The sequence below is a fragment of the Rhinolophus sinicus genome, linkage group LG07 (assembly GCF_036562045.2).
Source record: "Rhinolophus sinicus isolate RSC01 linkage group LG07, ASM3656204v1, whole genome shotgun sequence".
Lineage (NCBI taxonomy): Eukaryota > Metazoa > Chordata > Mammalia > Chiroptera > Rhinolophidae > Rhinolophus > Rhinolophus sinicus.
The window spans coordinates 123,903,284-123,916,118 of record NC_133757.1 but is presented as its reverse complement, the minus strand read 5'-3'; the positions used below and the strand labels follow the sequence as shown (position 1 = coordinate 123,916,118).

Below are 12,835 nucleotides of genomic sequence, written 5' to 3'. Positions count from 1 at the left end.
GAGAGAAGGGAAGTAGGTGGGAGACAGGTGGAGCGGCAGCCTGGCCAGGAAAATTAATGAGTCCAATGGAAAGAGCTTTCCATGATCTTCACATCCTCAAACACCGTTAGAATAGAAAGGCTTTTAAAATAAACAGTTCATCTTGATGATACTGTCTGCTGCATTATCTGTAGTTGCCAGGGGGCTCTTGGTCACCGGGATGGAAAGAAGTCAGAAACTTGGAGTCCAACAGTCCGCTCAGTGGTTAGGTGAGCGCCACAGTGAATTTCACCACCCCCTTCCCGTCTCCCCTCCCCACTCTTCGCTCTTTGCCTTAGTTCCAGGGCAATTGAGTTTCAGTTTAGGTTTCGATTTGAGGAGCCTGAAATGTCCCCCCCTTTTCCTATAACACCACTCAGGGAGAGGGCGAAGGGGCGGGGCGCCGCCGAGTCCGGGGCGGGGCTGGGGTGACGTGCCTCGAACGCCGGCGTCGTGACGTACGACGCTGCCAGTTGACGCAGCCGCAGTGCTGCCCGGCCACTATCTCGGACCCCTCCCGTTCTCCTCCGCCCCCCTCTATGTCAGTGGCCGGAGCCGGGCCCGGACCTTGGGCAGCGGGGCTGGACCTCCGGCGGCGGGCCCGGCTGGCGGTGCTAGAGGGTGTGGGCGCCGGCACAGCTCCGCAGGACGCGTCCGATCGGCGCTGCTGTCGCTGCCCAAGGCCCTTGGCGTCCTCCCGTGAGAGGCCAGAGGGTTCCAGTCCGCCCCGGCGATCACCAGGTGAGGGGACGAGACCGGGTTAGGCTACGCTGGGGTGGGCAGCGCCTTTGCCAGCGTCTCCGGACCTCAGCCGGGTCGGAGTCGGGGAGGTTTGGCTTCGTCGCCGCTGCCTGCTGCCGCGGCGGCGTCGACTCGTCCCTTGGTCCTTTGCTCTCCTTACCTGCAGCACTGAGACCTGCAGACCGAGGTCCATGGGCAGGCCCGGAAGGGCCGTGACCGCCGTCCGATGGTTGGGGACTCGGAGCAGCGGCCCCTGCAGATAGCGACGAGGCGGGTGGGCGGCGCCCTCCTGCTGCTGCGTGCGCGGCGCGGGCCGGCGCGGGCATCGCGAGCTGCGGCTTCAGCCTTGCGCGCGGCACCGGGCCGAGGGAGACCCCACGGTGCTGAGCACAGGGTCGGCTGGCCAAGGGCCTGGAGCTTTCGAACCCCGCTTTCCTCCCCAGGCGAGGTGTGTTTTGTGTTCTGAATTGACGCGTGCGGAGCCTACACTATGGAAAAGGATATTTCGGCGGACACATCACCTCTTGGTCAAAGGAAGGTGAAAGGAAGTTGGTTTTTCGTTTGCGGAGTATTAGTTGTCTCCCACCGCACCCCCAACCGCGGTGGCCCTAGAATTGACAGTGGAAAGTTAGGGACGTTTGTTAAAGGGAATGCGTTCTTGTAAATTTCCTCTGTAATGAAATCGTGGTTTTGAAACTGTCCAAGCGTGTAAGTTTCAGCTGGTTTCATGTTGCTGCTTTACCTCTGCATGGCGATGAAGCGGATTTGTTCTAAGTTAACTAGACATGTGAAGGATAAAAACAAATGAATTAACCAGAATAGTTGTAATTATCGGGTGGTACATCATGTGCATACATTATCTCATTTAATCGTCATAGCAATCCTATCATGTAAGGTCTATTCTCATGTTATAGATGAGAGAACTGAAGCTCACGGCACAGCCCTGAAAACCACTTGTCCAAAGTCGGACCTGTGACGTAAACCGGGTGATCTGGGTTCACTTGACAGCCCCTCAGTCACTGCGCTTTGCCATCTCCCAAGCATCTTAAGAGTTTGCAAGGTCATTTTCATTTGGTGAAAATGTGCCAGGGGCTGGGGGTAGGAGGACTGAGGCACTGTTCTTGCCAGCAGAGACCCAGCATTTTGAGAGAACAGCTTTTTTAAGCCCACACCGAATATGTTCTAAAGGCAGGATTTGACCTCTAGAACCATGCTTTTCCCAAAACACTGGTTTTGAAAAACATTGCTTTTTCCCAAGAAAGTGGTTTTGAAACATTTGGAAGGCCATAGTTTGAAAATTATGGTCTTATTCTAGATTTAGGAGTATTTCTTGTTTGGAAACTTTAAAGTGGACTAACATTAAAGGCTTTGTGTGTGCAAGCATGCAGGTGTAATCAAATCATTTAATCTGAAATGGTGAAACTGCTGAGAAAGCCAGAATATCTTGTATAATTGTTTGAAATGCTGTTTTTTCAGGTTTGTTAAGATGAAACACTGCAGATGGGCCTTCTGAAGATAAGGAGAAGAAAAAAGATTGAAGACTCTGGAAAAAGCAATTTGGGTAAATATTTTGGCTAAGTTAGAAAAAATCTAATTTCCATTTAAAGCTCAGGTAAGGAAATCTTATGATTTTCTTCTTCATTTGTGTCTTAATCTACTTACATGGTCAAGGAATGGGTTGAGGTGGAGGTGGTGTATAATGTGACCTGCCATTCTCTCTTCTATGAAGACAGAAGAATGAGGGAGAATAATCGGTAAAGCACGGTCACTGACCAAGCTGGAAGGGATGGAATATAAGGATGCAGGTCAAGGGTACATTAGCTACACCTCTACTGAGACAGGAGGCAAAGAGGTGGTGGTGATTACGGATCCAGATAAATTGGTAGGAGGCAGGGTAGAGGTTGCTTCGCAAAGTCCATGCAAGAGACACCCGCTTACGGTAGAAAAAGGAAATGGCTCACTCATGGGGTTAGTAGCCTTCCTGGTGTGGGCCTGCTGACTCCTGGATTTTTGGTAAGGAGAAGGCGAGGAGACTGAGGGTAGTTTAGCTTAAGATGGCAGGTGTGAACCATCAAGGTAGAGATACTTTGCAGCTATCTTGCAAAATTACCTTTTTCATCTCTCGCTGAATAACAAATTATTCTGAAACTTAGTGGCTTAAAACATTATCTCAGAGTTTCTGTGGGTTGGGAATTTGGGAGTGACTAAGCTGGTTGCTTCTGACTTAGGGTCTCTCAAGACGTTGCAGCCAAGATCCTGGCTGGGATGTCAATCATCTGGGGACTCAATTGGGGCTGGAAGACTTTCTTCCATGGTGGCTCACTCACATGGCTATTGGCTGGACCTCTGTGGGGTTTTGTAAGTGTCCTAACGAGGCAGCTGGCTTCTCCTGGAACAGATGATCCAAGAGAGCAAGGAGGAAGCTGGGATGCCATGTGTGACCTAGTCACACATCACTGCTTCTGCCACATTCCTTTTGAACTATACCATTTAGGGCTGCCCACAACTGGGAGGGGAATTGATTAAGCTCCACCTCTTGAAGGGAGGAAGATCAAATAATTTTTGAACATATTTTAAGACTACCGCACACTTTCTATAGGGGCAAATAAGCTCTTTAGAAACATGTAGATACGGCCTTTATGACCGGGTGAGAGGAAGGTGCAGAACTCTGGGGGCATGGTTCAGTCAGATTTGGGTCATTTTGCAATGTGGTCTTCTTTGCTGCTAATCAGACTCCATAACTGGATGTGTTACTGCTGTGGTTATCAAAAGAAAAAGTGACTGCTGACTTTTGATTTAGTGCAGAATCCTTTTAGGAGGTAAAATACCATAGTGGAAAAATGTAAATTTCTTATACCAAATATGAATTTTGGTAACATTCATGTTAGCTTCTACACTAGAATTTAGAGCTGGGAGGAAGGAACTCATTTTTCACAGAAAAGAAACAGGACTAAGGTAATTACTGACTCTCGGACATAAAGGATGAGAGGCAATATAACACAGACTCTAAAGAGAGACAGTTTAGGTTGAGATCCCAGGTGGGTCATATCTTAGCTGTGTTTGTGCTTAGCTTCTGCCACAGTTTCCTCACCGGTAAAAGGGAAAATTGTAAATGGATAGTTATTTGTGATGATTGGATGAGTAAATACACGTAAAGTATTGAGAACAGTGCCTGGCACATAGCAAGCAGTGAATAAATGTTAGCCATTGTTACGGTAGTTATATTTTATTTTAATTGTGAGCTAATACCATGGAATGAACATTTCAGAGTAAGATAACATTGACCAAAATATAGAGAGTCTGAACTTTAAATTACTGACCTTATTGTGCTTTGTCACTTTCTATGCATATATAAAGTATGTTTCTACCTGGCTCCATAACCATTTAAACTACTGTGTCAGATGTCACCAGTAGTATTGTATAGGTTATATCCCCATGAGACTCCCTGAATAACAAATTATTTTCTGGTTATACGTACATAAAAATTTAGTTTCAATTGTAGCAATATCCTCAGCTCACAGGAATTGGCTGTTAAATGAATTTGTTTGGCTGTCTGCATAGGATCATGCTCATAAAAAATAATTGTCTTTGAAATTGATGTAGTGAGGGTTTGGTACAGACATGTGGCCAGTTTCTTCCTCTTGCTCCCTCATGTCCAAAGACCCTATTTTGTTGGTGGGTAATTTGAATATCTGTGAGGGACGGTTTTCTGCCTGAAGTGACTTAAGGTAGAAGGTAAGAGAGGAGCTTAAGGGCCAGATACAAAAATGGGAACAGTTTTATTACAAGAAACCTTCTTTAGAATCTTACTTTGCTGTTGCTTTTTACTGTTATGCTTTCTGGTATGCAGCTAATCAAAACGGAAGTGATATATTGAATTCTTGATTAAAAGAATTCAAACAGACTTGCAGAGTGTGTTCACGAGCCAGTGCAGAAAGCAAAAACAGAACCCCACAGCGCATCAATGCATGGGATGTAGGGGTGGGAGGATTACAGCCTGTCCCGGTGGCACTTTCTGTTGCTTGCTGTGTGGCTGCTCATATTAAGGCGTGTGCTGGCAGTAGGCATTAGTTCTGGTGGGTTATTAAGGGCAGCCAATATTTAAATATCATGCTTTCTTCTAGATTTGCGGAGGTTGAAGTCAGTTCTTTTTACCCTATTAGTAGGTAGTTTTCTGTATCTTTTTAAGACTTTTTTTTTTCTTTCAAATAAGTATTTAGGTGAAGTAGCCTAAATTTCTGGCTGTAGAAGTGAGGAGGTTTGCTAAAGGGCACCATTTTTATTGGATGATCTGACTTCTTAGATACTAAAAATTCTTCCCTGTATAACATGAAGAAGCATTTTTGTGGCATAGATTACGATACTAAAAAGCACTTGACGTTTGTTTGGTTTGCTGACAGTGACTGAATCCATCAATCCGTGTCTGATGCTCTTCAGCAGTGGTTGCCTGGTGACTAGTGTACGTTGGTGTTTGGTCTGCTTCTGAGAAGCTTGCTCGCTAGATTTTGTAGAACTGTGTTATTCATGTGAACTTTGTAAGTTATGCCAACTACTTTCTTTTCATTATAAACTTAATGTTATTGAGTTAATATATTTTTTCTTTTACGTACTGTCACGAATGAGATACCCTTTAGTCACTGTTTACTGCCATGCATTTTATGGTTTTTCAGCTTTCACCTTTTTTTGTGGAATTGAGTTTTTAAAAGAACCTTAGTACTAATAACTTAGCTTCCACTGTTAGAATATGTTTCTTGTTGGGCTCTGAGCTCTATGACTTTCATGTTCACTTTTTGTTTTAACGCCTGTAGTGTGTCTTCAGGTAAGAGATGGCCGTGTACAACTTGGCAACAGGCTCAAAGAGACTGAGTAACTTGCTGGAGCTGTCTCACAACCAAGGAAGGGACGGGGGTAAAATGAGCTTTCCATTTGAAATCCGGCTTTAACACCTGCTGTGTTTTCAGGAGACCAGATGATTTCTGTTATTTCTGATCGAGTGTTATTTTACCACTTAATTCTGTTGGGCTTTAGAATTAATTAATAATGAAATTATTTTTGTTGCATATAGAATTCTGGGACTGAAAAGGACCTGAAGTGACTCTTTGTAGATAGAGAGGATTATACCTAATTTTTCTGACCTTAGAGGATAATTGTCTATTTTGGTTGTTTAAATGGACAGAATAGAACATTACATAATTTTTCTTTATGGACACAAACCTGCCTACCCTGACCAAAATTGTTAAGGAAACTAAGTTTGCTTTTGATGCCTACCCTCTCCTTTTTAAGGTTTTTCCCATCATCAGTAATCTTGGGACTTTTATGGTATTTCTGGACCTTGCTTGTTAATGAAAAAAGTCATCTAATGAATTAATTTACACTAATAGCACATGGTAATAATTAGTGGTAGCTATTATTGACATACTCCAAAGCTGTCTTTGCATTTTAAGAGAGAATATTGTTTAGTACTCTATTTAAAGGAATGGATGATAGAATTTTAGGCCTTGTATCCTAATGGGTAAATTCTTTTAGGCAGAGATTTTTCAAATCACTGTACACTCAATGGGTAATGCCAACCATTATATACATTCCAGTACCATGTCAAATGTAAAAGCTCATGTATTTCCTTTATGTGAGGTGTTGGTTGCAGTAGGTACGTGCTTCTCTACTCTGCATTTTCCTTGTGTAGCATTGTCGAGTTGGCAGGCGCGTCAGTCACCAACTCGTTTGTTCTCGGCCGTCTACCTTTGCTCGGTGCTCAGACTAGAGCCATTGCAGACACTGTTCAAATGAATTACATACTCTTCAAACATCAGGTTGGATAAAAAGGTTGTTGTGATCTAATTTGTGTTTCACTTTTGTTTTGGGATGTCGTTATGCCGTAGGAAAGATAAACAGTCTATTCAGGCAGTCCCTTGGCGTTGGTATTTACTGAGCCATTTGGGTCCATCACCCGGCTTCTTCATTGTTAAGGAGGACATAAATTTGACTTTGAAATTGGGAACTCTATAAAAGAAACCAAACAGTAGCCGCAAACTTTTCACGTACTCAGCTGTGTATATTCTGTAATAGTTTGTGCATCAGTAAACTTTGGCCTCTGGGTGTGCAGTGTAGAAACTGTACAAAGTGCTTACTTCACAGAATTCTGGCACACAGAATGCCGCTGTGTCCTAATAGTGTTTAATCTTACCTGATGATGAAGAGACTATGAATGTTGATGGAGTTTGAAGGAGATCTTGAAAGTTGATTTATTTTCCAACTTTTAAAACCCATGTAATCTTCCTTATGAAAAGAAACTGGTTAAATGCAGAGAAGTTTAATATAATGTTCTAAAGATATGTGAACACCATTCATACAAGAATTGTGACTTCACTGTTGCATGAGGAGTTTGAGAATAATTCTTTTTCTCTCATTTTTGTTATATTTGAAATTGGGTTATTAAATTGTTGAATATCCTCTTTACTTCTTAAACACAAGCAAATGAAAACAAATTTTCTCCAGGGTGAAAAAAATCACTTAGGAGTCTCTTTGGCCCTAAATGCATTAGAAATACTTGCTTATCTTTGACAATAGCTCATTGTTATGTACTTTTTATGATGCATTTATTTCATTCATTTATGAAACCAGTGTTTATCGAGAGCCTACTGTATACCGGGAACTTTGTTGGCTATTGCACACGCAGATGTAGAGGACAGACCATTCTTAAAGAGACAGACTTGTAGACGGATAATCACATTGTGATGTGATAACTGCTGAGATACAGGCCGTCATTCAAACGGCCTTTGTGTAGCGTTTTCTGCATTGTCAGGCATCCTACAAAGATTGTTGTAAATATTCCAAGTCTTACACCTAATACTCAGAATTCCTTACCTGTGCAGTCGGATGTTTAATCTCTATAAATATATATTGGATGAATAAACAAACAAAACTACCTCTATGTTGTCATGCACTGTCTTACTATGTGCTCAAATAATCAAGCTCAAGTAGCTACTTTCCCATGACTGTGGCAGGGGAAGCTGTGGCTCGTCACAGGTAGGTCTTCTCCAGTCATAGGTAATAGTATATAGACATAGTCAAGTTTAAACCTGTTATAGGAAAACCTTATTTCTGAAATGCTGTGTCACATTATGGGGTGATATTCCTTTTGAAGGAGCAGTGTTGGCCTGGGAGGGGCTGAGCAATGCAGTGAGGTTTTCTTGGGGACCAGTGGGCAGGTGTGCAGACCATCTACTTCCTTCCATTACCCTTCTCATCCATATTTCCTTTCAGCTACCACCCTCAGGTAGGGCCGTCCTTCTGCCAGCTGTTATAAACACAAATTAAAACGTAAAAAAAAAATAAAGAGGAGTAAAGGAACTGTAATTGGAACCAACAAAAAAAGAGAATGAAACAGAAGAGGTTTTAGTAGATATAAACTTAACTTATAATTTACAAACATACAGTAAGCCAGATTCTCTCATCTTTCCATTCCCGAATCTCCTTGAATCTGGGTCCATCCTTTCCTCTGTTCTTCCTGTTTGGATAAAGGAAGTGTTCCTCTTTGTCAAAAGCCAGCCCGTTTCCCACCTGTCATGTCCTGTCTGCCAGCCACCACTCTCCCTTTTTTCTTTTTAAATTATGGAAGTATTATATGCCAATTATAAAACATTTAAATAATACCTAAGTATCAAGAGTAGTGTAAGTGAAAGTCCTGCAATTTCTTCTTCTTTCCCTCATATCTCCTCCCACTGCGGTCTCTGGAGGTACCCACTCATGGCTTTGCTAATGTTTTGCAGATTAAAAAAAGTATACATATACACACACCACGTATGTGCTCATATAGGCATAGGTGGTGTGTATACGCAATAATGGAGAGTCTGTTTTAACGTGAGAATACTACACATCTTGTTTCTCAACCTGCTTTATCCCGCTAACATCACATATAACCTGGACATTTCTGAGTCAGCCCTTATCGAGCTCTCCTTCTTTTAGGAAGGCTGCATATCATTTCATAGTAAGAGTATACTATAATTCAACTTTTTTCCAATACTTGACATTTTTTCCAGTTTTTCAGTATGATACATAATGATACAGTGACTTTCCTTAAAAAAAAATACCTTTATGCTTGAGTATTTCTGAGAAATAGAGTCTAGACCTGATATCCAAGTCAAAGCATATACATTTTTACAGTATCTGATAAATCGTTCTTCTCAAAGAGATTTACGCCCTTCAGCAGTGTATGAGTCATGCATTGTTCCCATACTTTTGCCAATATATTAGGTTGGTGCAAAAGTAATTGTAGTTTAAAGGGTTAAAAATAATTTCGAAAATCGCAATTACTTTTACACCAACCTAATAGTTTGCAGTCTTTCTAATTGTCACTTAGATGAGTAGTGAGTGGTAAGTGGTGATTGTCCCTAATTGCTAGTGCTACTGTCTTTGTCTGAATTGCCTATTTATATATTTCATTCATTTTTCTATCAAGTTATTTGTATTTTTTGTATTGATTTGTAGGATGATCTCCATTTTTGGAGGATTAAAATAAAGGTTTGAAAGGCTATCTCTAAAAGTCTCCCGATGCAAGTATTAGATGTTAGATGACTTTATTTCTTTTATGGAGTGGGAGAGAAATGAAATCATTTGAATGTAGTATTTGAAAAGATTTTATAGGTAATTCATCTTGGAAAGTAATCTTTCTTGGAAAGATAGTTCTTGAAATGGTGGTAGCAGTGGTGGTGTTAAATTAGGAACTGTGATAAATTTCTGGTTTATTCTGTTTGATTAAACTTTCACTTTTTCATGCTTTTCTTTGTATGTCACTAAAATAATAATTACCACATATTTTTCTAATGTGGACAGCAGTTTTGAAATGAATACCATGGATTTCAGAAAGAATGAAGAGACTATAAATGAATCATGAAAATACTGAGAGCATGTCTTCAAACATGTAGATTAGTGTTGTTTTCTTATGTAATAGATAAAAATACTACTGAAAATGATATTTGAAAACAGTGGCTGTGTTCCAGGCGCTGTCTCTGGCATTGTGGATACAAACATGAATAAAACAATCCCTTTTGGTCTTAATGGGTCAGGAGAGAGGGGTGACAGGTGAGATGGAGGTTATGCGTCTTTGTCAGGTATACCTTAGAAGTGAGGCTGCGTTCTTCTCTGAGGAGAGCACCGTTCTGACTTAGATCCTAATCCTGATGTGGTTCACGATCACTTCATGTTAAGTGCTGGCTTTCCCACACTTCCCCTTCCCCCCTTGATTATGAATAATTTTGGGGGGGAGTTATTTGAGACGATATGAATATCCTATTGCTTGTCAAAATTTAATTATTTCTATTCATATGGACTCAAAGATTCCTTTTTTATTAAATGGGTTGTAATCCATTATTATTTTTTATTTTGATGCTTAACTTGTCCCAGATTTTGCCAGTGGGAGCCTCTTCATGCTGGTTTCTGTGTCCTTTTGACATGTTCCCATCATTCTTTGAGCACCGCTTTCCTTACTGGAAACGGGGCTCAACCTCGACTTTCCTTGCCCCAGTTGTGGAATCAGCCATTTCTTCAAGGAGCCCTTTTCCTCTTAGTAGAAAATGGTTTTTAGAAGCCAGGTTCCCTGCTCATGTTTATTGGGGTATTCTGCTCGCAGGACCTGTGAATGAATATATGCATACACATTGTAATGCAGGGACTCAGCTCCCGCACCCGGCAGGTGAACACAGGACATGGCGAGGCCAAAAAGGAACACCCACGGAGCCATGGATAAGGGGGTTCATACCACTATATTCTGGCTGGTGGCCGGGCGAGACAGAGGAAGTAGGAGCTGCACCATCCGCAATCCGCGCTTGCTAGTGTCGCCATGGCAGTTGCATTAGTGATTTATGGCTCACTGGTTACAGCTGACGGCCATCTGATCACAGCTGATGGCCATCTATTACCCGAGCTAGCACCTTTCCACGTGAGGCCGAGAGCCTGGAAACTGCTCTCTGGGACTCGGTCCCTACACACATGACATACATTTACAGTTATATTATTTCTATATCCGTTTATATTGAAAACTATACCTCCAGCTCTTATCTAACCCCCCAGAGTTAATTTGAATTTTCTTCCTTTATATATCCTCCACAGTTAGAAACTAGGTTCCCATTATCTAATACATTTACCTCCTTGATTAATCCCCGCCCCCCTACCTGGCCTGGGCTCTCTCCCAGGTGTTCACCCTCCTTCTCCCGCATCAGCACCCTACCCCACAGGGCCCCCTGTATGGTGCCCTCCGTATCTCTCGGGGTCTGAGGCCGTCCTCCTGGGTTGACACCCTGCAGCAGGCCACCTCCCTGTGCAGGTGCGCTATCACTGTTCAGCCCCGGCACCTGAGCTGGACTGCTTCTCCTGCCGGTCCCCCACCATGGATGCCCTCTTCCTTCCCCCGTGAGGAAGTGCCTCACGTCTTCTTTGCAGGTGTGGCCTCCTCGTGCTGCAGTGGCTTTAATACCCTGAAATGCGGCTGCTCTTCCACTTGCCTCTTCTTGGCACAAATGGATAGTTAATTTTAATTTACCCTCCTGGAGCTCTGACATCCACTCTGGGCCAGGGCACTGCGGTCCCTCCTTTCCCCATATGCAGATGGCGGCCTTACTGCTTCACCTATGGCTTTGAGACTGAACGCTTCAGGAAGGGAAAGGAAGAGGAAACAACCAGTTGGGCTTAATTCTGTCATTTGCTCCATGAAGTTTACACAGTAGCTGCTTTTATCAGCCTGCAGTCCTCTCCACCACGGAGCTGGGGGCGTGGCCCTCACAGTGGCGCTGAGCGTGTGGCTGCTGCCGTCTGGTTCTCTGCGGCCCTCGCTCTGACTTCCTTTGCACCAGAATGTCCACTTCTTCCTTGAGGGCCTGTCGTGCGGGACGGCCTGCGGGGTCTCTGCTCCCGCTCCCCACATAAGAGCGCAGGATATGGTGAGGCCAAAAAGGAACACCCACGGAGCCATAGGTAGGGGAGTCATACCACTATATTCTCTCTGGCGGCACTATACTCTCACTGGAGGCTGGATCCACACTGTCCGCAAACCGCCATCCACGCTTGCCAGCCCAGCCGCCATCTTCTTGCTAGCCCCCATTCTTCTCCCTCCTTGCTAGCACAGCCACAGCAGTTATATTAGTGGCCAATGGCTCACTGGTTACAGCTGACGGCCAACTAGCCACAGCTGATGGCCATGCAATCACAGTTGGCCATTTACTACCTGAGCCAGCACCTGTCTATGTGAGGCCGAGAGCCTGGAAACTACTCTCTGGGGCTCCGCCCCCACAGGGCCTTCGTTAAGTCCTGGCATTTTCTTGTGTGTTTGCTCAAAATGTGTTCTTTTAACGAGTGAGCCTTTATCTGTTGATTTTGCTTAAAGGTTTTGCATTAACTCAGAATTGGAAACGTGTTGGTGAGAACTGTGTGACACTGCAGTTTTCTGTCTCTGCAGCCTGGACCACTCTTCCTAATTCCCTTTGGCTGTGGGTGCTTACACAGGGCTGAACAGTGATTTGGGATGGGAACTGTTGATTCTTTTGGTGGACAGATCACTTCCCCTTGGATTTGATTCAAAACAGATCCTCTTTTTATGTGGAAAGTTGAACATCGGGACACATCCCTCATGGAATATCCGCAGGCATCTGTAGGTGATCTTTTCGCTCTCAGTGCTATAGTGGTGATACATGTGTGAAATGGTGAAAATAAGTGTGAAATAAGTACAGGTGTTATTTTATAACATGTAAACCATTGTATGTGACTGTTTGGTTTTAGATTATAGGTCTTTTCCAAGTGCTTTCTCCCTTTTAAAAATTTTGTTTTATTCTTTAATTTAGAAAACTGAAAAAAGGAAGAAAGAAAGCTCATGCTGTAAAGTTAGCCCCTGAATTTTAAGTTGCTGGTTGATGGATTTTTCAAAGCTTTGAAAATATGAGAGCATTTTTCACCCCAGTTTTATTGAGATATAACTGACATAGAACATTGTATTTTCTTGAGGATAAAAAGGATCACTTAGGAGTCTCTTTAGCCCTGGGTACATTGAAAATACTTCCTTATCTTTAGCAGTAGTTCGTAATTATGT

At 43.1% G+C, this 12,835-nt stretch overlaps 1 protein-coding gene across 7 annotated transcripts in view; it reads left to right on the top strand.

Annotated features, from left to right (window-relative positions):
• Nucleotides 1–621: 621 nt before the first annotated feature.
• The window catches only part of BLTP1 (bridge-like lipid transfer protein family member 1), a 158,667-nt gene continuing 146,453 nt past the window's right edge, over nt 622–12,835 (top strand). For all 7 annotated transcript variants that reach the window (XM_019741408.2, XM_019741409.2, XM_019741413.2 and 4 more), the window contains exons 1-2: nt 622–759; nt 2,236–2,320. The gene's annotated coding sequence lies outside the window, so the exon portion shown is untranslated. The remainder of the gene's footprint in view (nt 760–2,235; nt 2,321–12,835) is intronic.